The sequence below is a fragment of the Myotis yumanensis genome, unplaced genomic scaffold (assembly GCF_028538775.1).
Source record: "Myotis yumanensis isolate MYYU_CA2020_CCGP unplaced genomic scaffold, mMyoYum1.0.hap1 SCAF_13, whole genome shotgun sequence".
NCBI lineage: Eukaryota > Metazoa > Chordata > Mammalia > Chiroptera > Vespertilionidae > Myotis > Myotis yumanensis.
In genome coordinates this window covers 19539751-19555655 of record NW_027223764.1, presented here as the reverse complement: position 1 = coordinate 19555655, position 15905 = coordinate 19539751, and the positions used below count along the sequence as shown (strand labels likewise).

The 15905-nt window shown below is 41.1% G+C and overlaps 1 long non-coding RNA gene across 1 annotated transcript in view; it reads left to right on the top strand.

Moving 5' to 3' along the window:
* Window positions 1-106: 106 nt before the first annotated feature.
* Window positions 107-15905, top strand: part of LOC139021831 (uncharacterized) — a 28338-nt gene continuing 12539 nt past the window's right edge. The window contains exons 1-2 of the long non-coding RNA XR_011473558.1: window positions 107-168; window positions 5080-5148. This is a non-coding gene — a long non-coding RNA (uncharacterized lncRNA). The remainder of the gene's footprint in view (window positions 169-5079; window positions 5149-15905) is intronic.

Genomic DNA, 15905 nt, shown 5'->3' with positions numbered 1-15905 from the left:
ACCACCAATGCAATGGACTACGTCTGAGCTGGGGGCGTGGCGCATATTGATTGGCAGAGCGTGGTCCTATCGCTGAGGCCATTTTCCGGGCGTCCGAGGACGGTGGGGCGGAGCCGAGCGACCAGAGCGTCCCGGAGGCTTCGTCATCGACCTTCGGGGGATCACCAGGTATCTGAGCGGTGGCCGGCGGGAGTTACGGCGGAGGGGCCTTCCGGTACCGGTACACGCACGTTCCTGACCCGGCCTGACCTGGCCCCGACTGGTAGCCAAGTCCCCGGGTCTGCGTTCGGGACGCCAGTCCTCGGGCCAGGACGTGCAGCTCCAGAACCCGCGCGGGCGACCTTGACCATCTCCAGAGGGAAATGGGCGTGGGCCGCGCGCCTTGGTCTCAGGCCGGGGACATCCTACTTAGAGAGAGAGGGAGAGACCGGGAGTTCCTTTCTGCCGCTCTTGCAGTTGGAGATGGTTGTTTCCCTTTCCTTGCACAGAAGCCTGGTCCTAAAGGACCTTCGGGGTCTGGGCGCCGCTCCTGTCCTGCTTTCCTCCCCGGCACGGACTCAGCCCGATCTTGCGTCCTCCGCTGGCTGGCCCCCAGGCTGCCTCTTCTCTCAGGCAGGCTGTTCCTTCCCTCAGTATTCCTCCTCCCCGCCCCCCCCCACCCCCAACCTTGTGACCTTCAAGACCCGTGTAAATGCCTCCTCCGGAAAGTCTTCCCTTAATCCTCACTCTAGTCAAATCCGCCTCTTTCCTTTGCGTCTGACGTACCTTGTGAGCAATATTACCATTTTAGAAAATGCCCTCGTTAAGAACCCACGTCCTAGCTTAGATTCTGGTTCTGCCACTTGCTAACTTGTGCAGGATTAGGCAAGTTACTCGACCTCTCTGTTCTTGCTCGGTAAAGGGGAGGTGATAGTATTTTCCCCCCGGGGATTATGTGAGTTCATACTTACGAAGTGGGTGGGGGGATTTTTGCATCTAGTGAGCACTCCCTACGTGTTAGCTTCTGTTGTCATTGCTCATCTGCCACACCCCGTGTAGGTGGGTGGCTTCTTTGGCCAGAGAGCTTATCCTGTGTAAGTCTCCCTCCGTTTCCTGCACTTAGTGTCTTAGTCGGTGTGCAGTAAAGGGTGGAAGGAGGCGTCCGTTCTCTTGGTGTGTCCGACGAAAACCGTACCTCAGCCTCTGTTCATTGAGTGATACAACACGTCTCCCAATGAATTTTCCACTCAAAGTAATGAACACAAGCCAAGAGAACCTGGAGCAACACTTGCCAACCTTGGGTGGCCTCTGCTGCTTTTCAGAAACACTGCCTTTGGTTTTAAAGGTAACCGCACACAGTGTCTCATGAACAACACCTTCCTCTCAGGTTGCAAGTTTAAAGGTGAAATGACAATGAACTTTCGGTGCTGCCAAAGGCACTGGCAGAAGGCAGCTGCCGAGAGGCGTGTTTTATGGCCCGGCCTCCCCAGAGTCCGATTAGAGGCATGATCTTCACAGTGTTGGCCAACAATATGGTCACTCCTTACGTCATTCCCTAGGGGAAGAACAACCTGGGGTTAGCTAAACACTATCAGCGTAGCTAAGTCCAAATAAATATTTATCGATAACCTAAGCAGTTCCATAACCAAGTCCGTGCTGATAGGGGCAAAGAAAGTGCCATAGGCATGCAGTTTTTCTCATGTCTGCACGATCTCGGTTGTGAATTTTCAGAAAGGGCAAGCAGTTACTAGGTGGGTGGATGGGGGGAGAGGGGCTGGAGACAACATATGTGGGATCCAAGTCTCAAACATTTTTCCTTAGGAATATGAGGTTCTTGGACATTAAGTTCAGTGCCCTTCTGCCCTGAGCCCTGCAGGCTGCCCCTCTAAGTAAAATGCCAATCTTGGAATAAACAAAATGCTTTCCAGGCCATTGCTAATTATAACACTTTGACTTAGAATTGATGCAACACTGCCTGGCTGCTGAATGGATAATTCAAGTCAAAAACTCTTGAGAGGCCAACACTGCCCAGACAGGTAGGCAGCCAGGTAAAGTGAGTGTCCAGGGGAAGGGCAATGAAGGTCAAAAGAAAGATGTTTAGCTAACCTGAGGTTGTTCTTCCCACAGGGAATGATATAAGGAGTGACTATACTGTTGGCCAACACTGTGAATATCATACCTCTAAATCAATGATTCTTAAGCATTTAAGCATCCTCCCTACCATCCCCTTCTGCCTCCCCAACCCCTCAGCCCCTAGTTTCTCCAAAATTGTAAGAGAAGATCTGGGAACAGCTTCATCTGGAATGAATCCCTTTAGAATATACTCTCTTGGAAATCTGAAGTGTTCAGGGCCCAGAGTATAAGAGGCAGGCGAGGCCAGGGCAGCAGTGAGTACTGCATGGACCTCTAAGCAAACTCCACACCTGCTTATTGTATTCAATCTTGCCCCTGATGCCCAGAGGTCTAATTTTAGAAACAGGTCAGGGGAAGGAGGAGTTAGTCACATTTTACATTCAGTTACAAAGTGGTTTGAAATGGTTATATTTAGGTATATGCTGTCACTGAGAGTAGGGTATTATTTAGCAGCTGAGCGCATATTTCTTAACAAACCAAAACTGTAGCTTCTGGTCCCAGGTGCTTCGTGCAGATATAGCCAAGTCCCAGAACCACACCACACACAACTAGTCCCAAAAATGGCACAGAAATGCCATCAAGAAACCCCAATCACAAAGACGAATCTCCTGAGGGGGTAGACCCCAAGTTCCTGAGGAACATGTGCTTCACCAAGAAGCACAATAAGAAGAGCCTGAAGAAGATGCAGGCCAACAACGCCAAGACCATGAATGCACGTGCCAAGGCTGTTAAGTCTCCCAAGCCTAAGGAGGTCAGGCCAAGATCCCAAAGGGTGACATTTGCCTTTGAGATTTATTTACTTTGTTCATTGAATGATGAGCTGCATAGCAGAACAATGCAATCCTTGTTTTGCCTTTTACTAGTTTTGAAACTTTGAGTCAATTACTTAATGTGTCTGAATTTTAATATTCTTAACTGTAAATTGGGGCAAAAAGATTTTGCTTAGTGTTGACATACATACACCTTTAACACAGTTTTAGAAATTATCATTGCCATATAATACACTTTAGTCCCTGAATAGCTGTAGGATAATGACTTAGCTAACTCTCTTTGAAGTCTTTTTGCTCTGGCCTCTCTCTTGCAGGTATATACTCTGGAATTTTTTAAAAATGAAAAAGCAGGAAACAATTTTAAAAATATTTCGAGTTCTTTAAGAAGTCTTGTAGTGAGCAGTAAAAGTCTCGAAGCAACTTAAAGGTAGTAAGACAACATATTTAATAAGTTTAAGCAATGTTAATAATAACTTTGTATTTCTATATTACCTTTTTTGAAGAATAGAAAGTGTTTTAGAAACTATTCCTCTATTCTTTCAACATCCCTAGGTGACTGTCATTATGTGCAGTTGAAACAAAAACTGGATTGACTTAACAGAAAGCAAATGAAGACATTCAGATGACAAAAGAACTTCAAAGCTACAGACCTTAATTAAAGTCAGAGGAAAATTTCCTCTCCTTGTCCTGTTTCTCCCTAAATGCATCACTAATACAGCCTCTTACTTCTAGAGTAATGTGTTAGCATTTTTCCACAAATTTTGATGTTCTTTTTATTGAGCCATACACTTTTATACGAGATAGACATAGATGAAAAGATAATGAAGGAAATAAATTCAATGTGTTTGCTAAGAACATGTTTATTTTAGACTAAAGCAATATACTATAATAAATTGTCTTAATCTATTCCACATAGCTAGCAGGAAAATAGAAGTACATTGTTAACATTTCAACATCCAACAGTAGAGGGCAGCACTGCCCATCTTTTGCAAAATACAGGGTATGGCAAAAGTGACTTTACAGTTCTTTGGAAAATAATATAATGAATTAATAAATAATAATACAAGAGTAAATTCTGTGTTTCGTAAGCCTACTTCTGCCTCAACATGTATTGAGTGCTCATGAGAAGGAAAATAAAAGCAAAGCTCTGGTCATTGTATCTGTGTTTACTTTGACCTAATACTTTTCATAAAGTATTTTTCTCTTTTATTAATTTATTGATTTATTGGTTTTAGAGAGAGAAAGGGAGAATAAAGCAAGAGGTTTGTTGTTCCACTTATTTATGCATTCATTGGTTGATTCCTGTATGTGATTGAACTCGAAACCTTGGTGTAACAGGATGACACTCTAACCAACTGAGCTATTCGGCCAGGGCCAAAGTGTTTTTCTTATTGTTTAGGTGATTACATAGAAAGAATGTCAGAGCCTGTATAGCCTTGAAGTAACTGGTGGAAAACGCAGAAGGTTTTAGGTTCTCTGCTCAGGATATGGGTTCCGTCTGGCAAAGATAAACAGTAGCTTGACCCTGGACAATCAGATAGGGTTATTGTTATGAACAGACCAAATGCTCCTGTGCTTTCTGGGTAGGAGTCAGTCTACTGAACTAGCAGGATGTGGTTTAAAAATGTGTATAACTCATGTGGTGTGATCTCTGATAACTGCTTTTAAATTAAAATTCACTGACTATTGTGTTGTCTGTGTTAGTTTTCCTCTCAACACCTGAGTCAGATCAGACCTATCTTCACGATACCACAAGTCTTATTACTTTAAGAATAATGTCAGACATGATGGGTAGGAATGTCTTTCATGGGATTGCAGTCGGCTGAATGGCTGTGTGTATATATACACAGGTGAAATTGAAACCTTGTATGCTAATCCTCATGCTATTGCTGTATGATTTCTCTATCCAGTAAGAAGCAAGAACAAATCTGTTATTTTGTACTAAAAGTTACATGATGCTCTTGAGCAGGATGACTGAGAAGAGAGAATAATCCTAATCTAGCACACAGTATCCCTAGTACATTTGGACTCTGCTCTAACCCTCAAAACGTTTTGGCAACACTTCTTCAGTGCCCATCTAAATAAATCCCACCAGGAGTAAGAGCTGGAAGACACTTGAGTCTAGTTCCCAGCTCTGCCTTGTGAACTTGGAAAAATTACAACTACTGAGCCTTTGTTTTCTCTCTCCTAAACACAGATAACACCTCCTACGTCTAGAAAAAAGGGTCCATTTGGAAAACATATATTAAAATGCCTTAAAAGCCATGTAAGTACCTAACATATTTCTATCACTGTAGCTCAGAAATGCCTGCCTAACCCATAAGACTTTGTGTTTCTTCTTCTCATTTAGTATCATTATATTGCCTGAGATTGTTCATTTCCATGTGTTCTGAACTTTTGCCATAAACTTGATTGTTTGTTCCTTGTGAACTGAAACCATCAATTATATTTCCTGGTATCTTTCACAGCAACAAGATATTCCCATGCAGAATTAACTTTTTTATGTAATTATGGTAAAAAATTAAAAATTGCTATCATAAACATTATAAAGTATATAGCACAGGAGTAATAACTATATGAACATTGTTGTACAATGATCTCTAGAACTTTGTCATCCGTAATTAATTCTTAACTATCTTCTGCATCACCATTTCCAAAGCATTTATTGTATTGATTGGGCACAAACAGGAAAAAGATATAGGACTTTCACTCTGTAGCTAGGGTTGTCTGGAACAAGGTCATCAAAGATTTCCATTCTGTTCTAAATTCTACCCCCTTTTAAAGAGATTCTGCCCTAGTCTCTCTCTAACCTGTAAACCAGCCATTTTCTATAAACATGGGAATATATACTAGAAAGAAGGTACCTCCATAAAGTGCTTTCAATGCATTATTTATGTCTAGCATATAATTAAACATTTACATGAAGGAAACTGTCATGTTAAAATATAAACTCACTTGCCAATTTGATTTTCAGAATTTTGTTTACTGAAGATAAGTACTCTTTAATTATTATTGCTATAATAGTAGCATTTTTATTTAGCTGGTATGTGTGAGGACTGGGAATGGTATATGGAAGGAAACTCCCAGGAGAAGACTTTGCTTTAGCTATAGATACATGTGCTTCTAGAACTCTCTCAGGATAGCATGACCCTATTTAACTCATAATATGTGCTTTTAGAAACAGTGTACCCTTTCTAGCACAGAATTTCATCTAATGTTGTGATTGTCAATTATGTCAAATTTATTTGGGATAAGAAATTTGATTTTCTTCTTTGTAGCAAACCTAAAAAGAAACTCTAGATAGATTTAAGATGTAAATATTTTAAACTACAAACAAAATAGGGAAAATAAAGGAGATTTTGAAATATTACTAAAATAGGCTCTCCCAATCATGACACAATCACAAAAGCCATAAAGAAAAAAAAATGAGCCCTAGCTGGTTTGACTCAGTGGATAGAGCATCAGCCTGTGGACTGAAAGGGTCCCAGGTTTGATTTCGGTCAAGGGCATGTACCTTGGTTGCGGGCACATTCCCGTGGGAGGTGTGCAGGAGGCAGCTGATCGGTGTTTCTCTTTCATTGATGTTTCTAACTCTCTATCCCTCTTCCTTCCTCTCTGTAAAAAATCAATAAAATATATTTTTTTAAGAAAATGACTTTGTATGGTGATATACACCATAAATAAAAATATGATGACTTGGAAAAGATATTTACAGCATACTTCTCAAACACATCCTATATAATAATCCTATATAATAAAAGGCTAATGTGCAAATCGACCAAACAGTGGAATGACTGGTTGCTATGATGTGCAGTGGCCACCAGGGGGCAGATGCTCAATGCAGGAGCTGCCCCCTGGTGGTTAGTGTGCTCCCACAGGGGGAGTGCCGCTCAGCGAGTAGCCGGGCTCACGGCTGGCAAACGCAATGGTGGTGGCAGAATCCTCTCCCGCCTCCACGGCAGTTGGACATCCCCCGAGGGCTCCGACTGTGAGAGGGCACAGGCTGGGCTGAGGGGTTCCTCTCCAAGTGCACAAATTTCATGCACTGGGCCTCTAGTCTATTATATATTCAGAGCATTTTATTGATAGAAAGATGAGCTAAGGATATGAAGAAATCAGGAAAGAATAAATACAAGTGGTCAATAAACATATTAAAATTCACCCTCATTATTAAATTAAATCCACATTAATTTATCCATTTTGCTCATAAGATTGAAAAAAATTAAAAATATTGATAAATTAATGTTGAGAATGCAGGGGGAATGGCAGTTTCATGCACTGTTGGTGAGATGTCAATTGATAAAACCTTTTCAGAGCGCATTTTGGCAATATCAGCCAAAAAGTGCAGATACCAGCCAACCTCTCCTCCGGGGATTTATCCTAAAGAAATTTGTACAAGTTTACAGAAAAAGATAGATATGGAGTTAATACAGTTATGCTTTGCAGCATTGCTTTAGTAGAAAAATAATAAGCAATGACATACTTTCCAACAGATGTGTTATTTATAACCTAAAATCAAGTTTTTATTGAAAAATAACAGATTTGAAAGAGCCTTCACAAGAATACAAAATTGAGACAGTCTAACAACTATAATTATGTGGAGTAGAGGGGGAAAGTAGTTCTTCAAAGCACTACAGATGTAGTACTTTAAAACTTCAGAAACTTTTGACAAAGAATAATGTAGTGTGCTACAGTTTAGAACAGATCTTGAAATTGAGGGACCTATTGAAAATTACTTGATAATAAAATAGTGATTTTTTTAAAAATATAAATTCTAAGACACTGTATCCAGAATCTAAAACAGTTTCTCATATCTAGTAAATCTCAATAAATATTGGCTGAAAAAATAAATGAAGATGATATCTTGATCTGGTTTGTTATAAAAATTGATGCAAAACTGCCTGAGTATTAGCACTTGATGCATAGCAAATGTTCAGTAGTTCACTACTTTCCTGGGGGCCTGTCTACCACATTATAGGAGTTTGTTTATTTAAAACCATGTATATAGTGCTTATTACAGGTACTGTTCTAAGTGCTTTATAAACAGCAAATCGTTCAAATTATAATCACCACGGAAGTACATGGTCTTCTTATCCCACTTAACAGATGAGGCAATTGAGGCAAAAGCAAGTTGTCTGAGATGGCACAGCTAGACAATGGTGATCCTTGCTCCACTGTGCCATGTTGCCTCTACTGTGACAAAAATGTATTGAATGAAGGAATGGATGAGATTTTATTGTTTTCATATTGTGATGTTTTTTTCCCCCAGAGAACTCAGAATATTTTCTTTTAAATCATAGCTAAAAATCACAACTTTCCTTTCAGAGTAGGGCGTATTTTTTAAACATTTTAAATGTATTACTAGTTAGTTAATCATGTTTAAAAAAAAAAAAAAAGATCAAGAGAGGTACTTGTTCCTATGATGAAGTCACTGTATTTGCTTTCTGACATCATATTAATTTCCATACAACAGTTCCAAGTTCTGAACAGAGAAACATCCTGCTCTAGAAGTGGAAGAGGCATAAGGGCTCACAGGGAATTACAAAACAATGTCAAAATTATTGAATGGGGTAAGGTATTGTGTATGGCTTTAACCTTCCACATGACTAAAGCAGTGGATCTCTAACTTTTCCAATCAGGAATCTTTCTAATGTAAGCTAAGCTTTGTAGACTTCTTGAGTTATTTTTTAGTTTTTGTTTTAATTTTAGTTCTAACCTTAGTTTAACTTCATCTTATAACAAAAAACTAGTGTTTCTTTTTCTTCATGATTTATTCATTCATTTGATTAATATTTATTGACAATCTACTATGTGCCAGGCATTGCACTAGGAGTTAAGGATAACATGGTGAACAAAAAGAAAAAGTCCTTATCCTCACAATTAATGAGGATGACAGTAAGAGCATTGAATAAGCAGAAATACTAAAATTACAGCCATGGTAAGTGCTCCATATCTTTCACATCTAATTCCTACTCCAGCAGCACATCTTAGATCCTACACCTTGCACATATTTTCAATTTCTGGAATCCATATTGGCAACCAATGTTTTCGAGAGAAAACATCCCATCTTCTCTAATAATTAAAGCATAATATGCAAATCAACTGAACAGCAGAACGACCATCCAGAGGACCACACTATGACACGCACTGGTGCCAGGCCAGCCAAGGCGGGTGTGATGCGACTTGTGGGGGGGCCCCACCATCACCCCATAATCGCCCTGCAGAAGGAGGCCCAGGCCACCAGCTGGCGGGGCAATCAATCAGGGGGCTCCGTGATCGCCCCAAAGAGGGAGGCCCAGGCTACTGACCAGCAGGCTGCGGCAGGTGAACAGGGCCTCCCTCTATGGGGCAATGGATCGTGGGACTCCCGGACTGCAGGCCAGGCTGAGGGACCCCCCACCCCGAGTGCACAAATTTCGTACACCGAGCCTCTAGTTAAAAATAATGCCTTTATTATTGTATTATTGCTTCTAGCTCTTTTTTTCTAAAAAATAAAAGCAAAAACATCGTTTTTAAAAGTCTAATTTCCATTAGTAAAATATAAGTATTTTTATCTTTGTGATTCAGTTGAGAAACGTGAAGCAAGTAAGAAATTTACTCTTGAGAGTAAGAGGTTTATTAAGTTAAAGAAACAAGTATCAAGAGAAGAAACATTTATTTATATATTTATTATTCCTATCCTACATAGGACAAAAATCTCTAAAGGCTAAAAAGAAAACTGACGACAAGCACTGTCCAAGGAGAACAGCCCTGTTATACAGGGTGAATAGATATTGCCAAGAGATTTACAGCATCTTATGTCTGATGGACACGAGAACCAGTGCAGGGCTGCAAAGTCTCCTCTGGAAGACCATTGACCCAAGAGAGTAAACGGTAGGCAGAGACAAGTCAAGTTCAGAGTTGGGTCTTCTGGTTCCCCAGGGAGGATTGGGCTGTAACTGAGGTATGAAAGGCCTCAGTGGAATGAGCACTAAAGGCCCCATAAGCTCCCATCAGGATTCCCCCAAAGGCAAAGTTACTGGTATAGTCAGAGACAAAAAACAGTATTGGGCAAGCTCCAGAATTACAGATAGTGTGACAGCCAATAGGCTTAGAATCCTTCTAGAGACATATACAGGATGCACCCCTATGATGTCCAGTTTCTTCCATTGGAGTGGGTTCTTCATTGTATTTAGTTCACTATCTTTTATCCAGGTGCTTGCTAATCAGAGCATGGTCCTCAGACCAGCAGCATCAGTATCACTTATGTGCTTGTTAGAAGTACAAAATTTCAGGTCCCACCCTAGGCCTACTAAGTCAGCATCTGCATTTAAAGGAGATCCCCAGATTTTTCCTAAGCACATTAAAATTGAGAAGCATCATTTTGCCCCCATCAGCTTCTGCGATTGTAAAATAGATAAGGTCATTTCTGACTCAACTTGCTCAGAGCTTTGAAGATGCTCTGAGATTTTTTTTAAAAGGAAAGCATTTTCAAGAGAGAAAATTGCTACACAACTATTAAACATCAAATTTCTTTTTACCTGGGCAACTTGGTTTACTTAAGCTATTTTCAGAGTAGACAATCAGTGACTGTTTAACTGACTCAGTCTATAATTGTTGTCCTATCTTAAAATGCTCTAAAGCTCTGTTCTGTTTTGTTTAATGTATAAATCAATGATTCTGAATCTTTGCTGCACATTAGAATTTTCAGATTTTTTCTGACAACCGAAGCCTAAGCCCTTCCCAAAGATTCTGATTCAGGAGGTTTGGGGTGCAGCTTGGACATATGTAATTTTTTAAAGTTCCTTGAGTGATTCTAATGCTCTGCTGGAGTTAAGAACCATTGAGAGAGCTGAATTGAGAGATGAACAGAATTAGACATACTATACAATAAACAAATGTAGAAGTGACAATAAAACCAAAAAATGGCTTGAGCTTTGCCTTTGATCTTGAAATTTTGCATTCAGGAAAATTTCAATAAGAATATGTGTATAAAAATGTATGTGCACAGAGGCTCATTGCAACATTGTTTGTAATAACAAATATTTTGGAAACAATTTTAATAGCACCAATTAGTGAGTGTTTCATCCCTATAATTCAATACTGTGCTAATGTTAAAATGAATGAAGAAGACACATCTACTGCCATGAAAATATATCCAAAATATATACTATTAAGTTTTTAAAACTTACATAACAATATGTGATATATAATCTCATGTGAAAAGATAAGTATCCTATATAATAAAAGGGTAATATGCAAATTGACCCCAACAGCAGAACAACTGGGAATGACTGGTCACTATGACACACACTGACCACCAGGGGGCAGAAGCTCAATGCAGGAGCTGCCCCCTGGTGGTCAGTGTGCTCCCACAGGGGGAGCTCTGCTCAGCCACAAGCCAGGCTGACGACTGCCAGTATAGCGGTGGTGGTGGGAGCCTCTCCCGCCTCCTCAGCAGCGCTAAGGATGTCCAACTGCAGCTAGGCCTGCTCCCCGCTGGCAAGTGAACATCCCCCAACGGCTCCCAGGCTGCCAGAGGGATGTCTGACTGCCATCTTAGGCCCAATCCCCTGGGGAGCGGACCTAAGCCAGCAGGTGGTCATCCTCCAAGGGTTCCCAGACTGCGAGAGGGCACAGGCCGGGCTGAGGGACCCTTCCAAGTGCACAAATTTTTGTGCACCGGGCCTCTAGTCTATATAATAAAAGCCTAAGCAACCATTAAGGCAGAACGACCAGTTGCTATAATGTGCACTGACCACCAGGGGGCAGACACTCAACACAGGAGCTGCCCACTGGTGGTCAGTGCGCTCCCACAGGGGAAGCACCACTCAGCCAGAAGCCAGGCTCACAGCTAGCGAGCGCAGTAGAGGTGGCAGGAGCCTCTCCCGCCTCTGTGGCAGCGCTAAGGAGCAGGGCACTGAGCAGTGAGGAGCAGCAAGCAGGTAGTGGTTAAGGAACAAGGGGTCCTGGACTGTGAGAGGGGGCAGGCCGGGCTGAGGGATCATGTTGTGCACTGGGCCTCTCTCTCTCTCTTTCTCTCTCTCTCTCTATCTCTCTCTATATATATATAGAAAGATGACTGAAGAGTATTCATCAAACTATTGACAATGGTTACCTCTGGAAAAAGAAATGAGAGAGGGACTTTTTTGCTGTGTAAACTTCTAAATATTTTACAGCAAAAATGTATCCACGCACTATTTGTATAACTATCCAAAACACATTCCAGGACTGTTGGCTGTCATACCATCTGTAATCCTGGATTATAGACTATTTAAACTAATTATTATTTTAATATTATAATCTTGAATGAATAATTTTATGATAAATAGTATAGTGGCTGACAAAAATAAAACAAATCTATAATACCTACACAAAACAAAAACTGACACCCAGGGTTTTCTTTATTAAACCTGTCACTTTTCAATGCTGGGATTACTGAAATTGAGTTGCTCTGACGTCTCCAGATACTCTCCCACCTGGAGATTATACTTGGCATCAACTCTAACAGTCTCTCTGGTTCCTCTGATAATTCACCCTTGCAAGCAGATCCCACCTCTAGAAGGATCTCTACATTAGCACTTTGTAAATTCTCCCTTGTTCCACCCCTAAAAATCACTTGGAACAGAAGGCCTCCTACAACTCAGCCTTGCCGAGAGCCAGGTCTCCTGCATTTTAAGCAATTAAGAAAAGCACACTGGCCCTGACCGGTTTGGCTCAGTGGATAGAGCGTCCGCCTGAGGACTCAAGGGTCCCAGGTTCGATTCTGGTCAAGGGCATGTACCTTGGTTGCGGGCACATCCCCAGTAGGGAGTGTGCAGGAGGCAGCTGATCGATGTTTCTAACTCTCTATCCCTCTCCCCTCCTCCCCGTAAAAAATCAATAAAATATATATATATATTTTTAAAAAAGAAAGAAAGAAAGAAAACACACTGATTAAGCTGTAGTATGAAGGATGTGCGTCCTTTCCAGGGCAAAATTCTCAAAGTCTGCTGTGTTGGCTCTTCCTCTTTGAAATGGTGGTTAAGCACTGGAAGTGTATAATGAGATAAATTACTTATGAATCTGTGCCTCTCAGCCCCAGGCCACTTCTCTTTCTCTGAGAGAAACTCAAGGAGTTTACCCTAATAGCATTGGAACAAAGTCAGGGCTGAGGCAGGCCGACAAAGAGGGAGGCTTCCAACCCGTGGTGGGGCCCTACTGACAGCTCGTTAGAAACTGTCCCTCTCCTGCTCCTCCTTTCATTTCTTCAAGTTACAAAGCCTGACAGAGTTTGATGGGAGAACCAAGGCAATAACATCCCCCGCGGCAACCAAGTCCCTGCTCATCTATCTTTGTTTGACAGATAAGAAGAGTAGATGTCACCTACAAAATGCTTCACTTACCTGAGCCAAGTGTACCAGGACAGCCCTGTCGCCTACAGGACCTTACAAGAGGAATCCAGACAAAGCCCACCAACCACAATTAAGATATCTCTCAAAAGAAAACCATTTTAAGCAGACAATGTGAAAGCCAAATGCCCACTGTAGGTGTCCTCAGAAAAGTGCCTAACATCTAATAGCTCAAAGTTACGCTTTGATTTTCAAAAGTCTTTTTTGGGTTATAGTCTCCAGCTGGTCTTTGACAGCTGGTGACCACCTAAAATCTGAGAAACCGGTCTGAGGTTCCATGCAGAATATCTGGGCCTCCAACCTGACCAGAGTGCTAGGAAGGGGAGTGTGACAAAACAACACAAAAACACCTCTCCACCCCAGATGGCAGCTGGGGCACACTAGTATCTCAACAGTCTGTCCATGGCGCTCTGATTTTAGCATACCACAGAAAAGGCTGTGAAGCTTGTTTAGAATGCGGATTCTGATTCAGTAGGTCTGGAGTAGGAGCAAGGACTCTGCATTTTAACAAACTCTACGTGATTTTTGGAAGTAGGTGATCCCACTTTGAGAAGCACTGCTGCTACCTGCTGCTGCTTGGGGCAGGGCCTCCAGCAAAGACTCTTAATGGCATTTACAGCATATCCCTTAGCAGGAGTTCCCTCAACAAGCCCAGGACCAGTTCTCAGCAGCTGTTCCTGTTAGAGTCTCTAGGATTGTCCTGGAGGTCACAATTGTCCCAGTGGCTACTTGCAGCAGCAGAGGCATCTCCCAGAGACCAATATCTCAGAGCCCTTTCTAGAAGGCAACTCCAACATAGTCCTGCTGAGCCCAATGCTGCTACATGGTCATAGTCGCTGTTGATTCTAACCACTTTCTTTTTTATTAGATCACAGGTTCTTAAACCTTGGCATGCATCAGAATCACCAGGGGAGCTTGATAAAGTCCATGGACCTAGGCCCCATCCCAGAACCACCTAGATATAGAGGCAGTTGATCAGTAGTTTAACAAGCTACCAGACGATGCCGATGCACACCCAAGTTTGAGAACGTACCATCTAGAACAAAAGCAACAGTCACAGAAACAGTTTAAAGTCCAACTACAGTATTGCAAAAACTGAAATCTTACTGTTCCTAATAAGTCTCCACCCAAGTGCTCAAATACATTCCAAGAGGGAAAAGCTACTAGACTAGGTAACTTATTAAGTACAGCTATTCCGTGGTTTAATAAAATCTATATTCAGAAGTCTAAACTTTTAAAATTAGAGATTGTTTTATCAGCGCAAAAAAATTAAAGCAATAATAAATATTTACTCTGTTCTTATTATGTGCCAGGTACTGCTCTAAGCATTTTTGTGTTAAAATGGTTGATGTTTATTGAGCACTTGCATTGTAATGAAAAAGATTATTTCAGTTAGTCCTTCACTTCCTCTACGCATTTTAGATAATAGATAAGGAAACTGAGGCATAAATAAGTTAATTTACTTGCCAAAAGTTGCATGAATGTTAAGCAGTAGAGTCCAATTCTTAACCATTATGTCACCTCACTCATATTAATAACAAACAATAGTGCTTTATTCAACAAATATCTAAGGCTATTAAGTGTCAGTATTGGGGATTCTGTTGTAAGTATACAGAGACAAACAGGACAAATGGGCTCCCTGCTTTCATAGGGCTCATGATCTAGTGAGCAATCCAAATGTGTAAACAAGTCATTCAATGCAGTGAGGAGTGCAGTACCAAACCAGGAGGAGCATGGAGGGTTTCTCAGAAAAACTGAGGTGTAAGATGAGATCTAAGGATGAGTGTGAGTTAACCAAGAAGTCTGAGAAGGAGAAGAGAAGGAGAAAGGAGTTGAAGGCTAAGGAGATGGTAGTTACACGGTAAAGGCCCAGAGTTCAGAGAGCACATAACACAGTCAAAGAAATAAAAAATGATTTGGTAGCCTGGAGCAGAAAGAGAAGAGGAAATGTGTGAGTGATGAGATCAGAAAGATGAACTACAACCAGATTTAAAGAACCATGTAAAACATGTTATAGGGTTTTAGCATTTGGTAAATGGAGATCCATTAAAAGACATTAGGCAGAACGCGTAGCTGAGGAGAGAGATTGGCCTGATCCATTGGCTTGTATGTCATGGGCATTGGTGGTCACTGAAACCATGAAAAGAAAATATTACCCAAGGAAGGAGAAGAGGGCCCTCAGCAGCCTTGGGAACATCAACATTTCAGGGTTGGAAAGAGAAAGAGGAGCCCCCCAAAGAGACAAGAGGTAGGAGGAAAAATTAAAGGTGACATATAGTAAGTCCTTACTTAAGGTTTTTGATAGGTTCCACGACTTTAAGTGAAACAATATGTAATAAAACTGATTTTACCATAAGCTAGTCGATATAAAGAGTTCTCTTTTTTTCTGAATGAATGAAGCCACATTATTTGAGAATCTGCTGTAATTTGCTAAAGATTGCAAAGCTAGTAAGTGGCAAATTTTGAATTCAAAATGTGTCTATCATTCCAATGTCACTTTCTTAACTTCAACAGCTCTTAAATATTGTTTTCCCTTACTGCCTAAAATTATGGTTGATCTAAAATTGTATTTAAAGATTTTTTTTCAGAAGCTCATTTATGGTATACAACAAAAATTTTGTCAAGGAATTTGTTCAATGCACCCTTGAGTTGC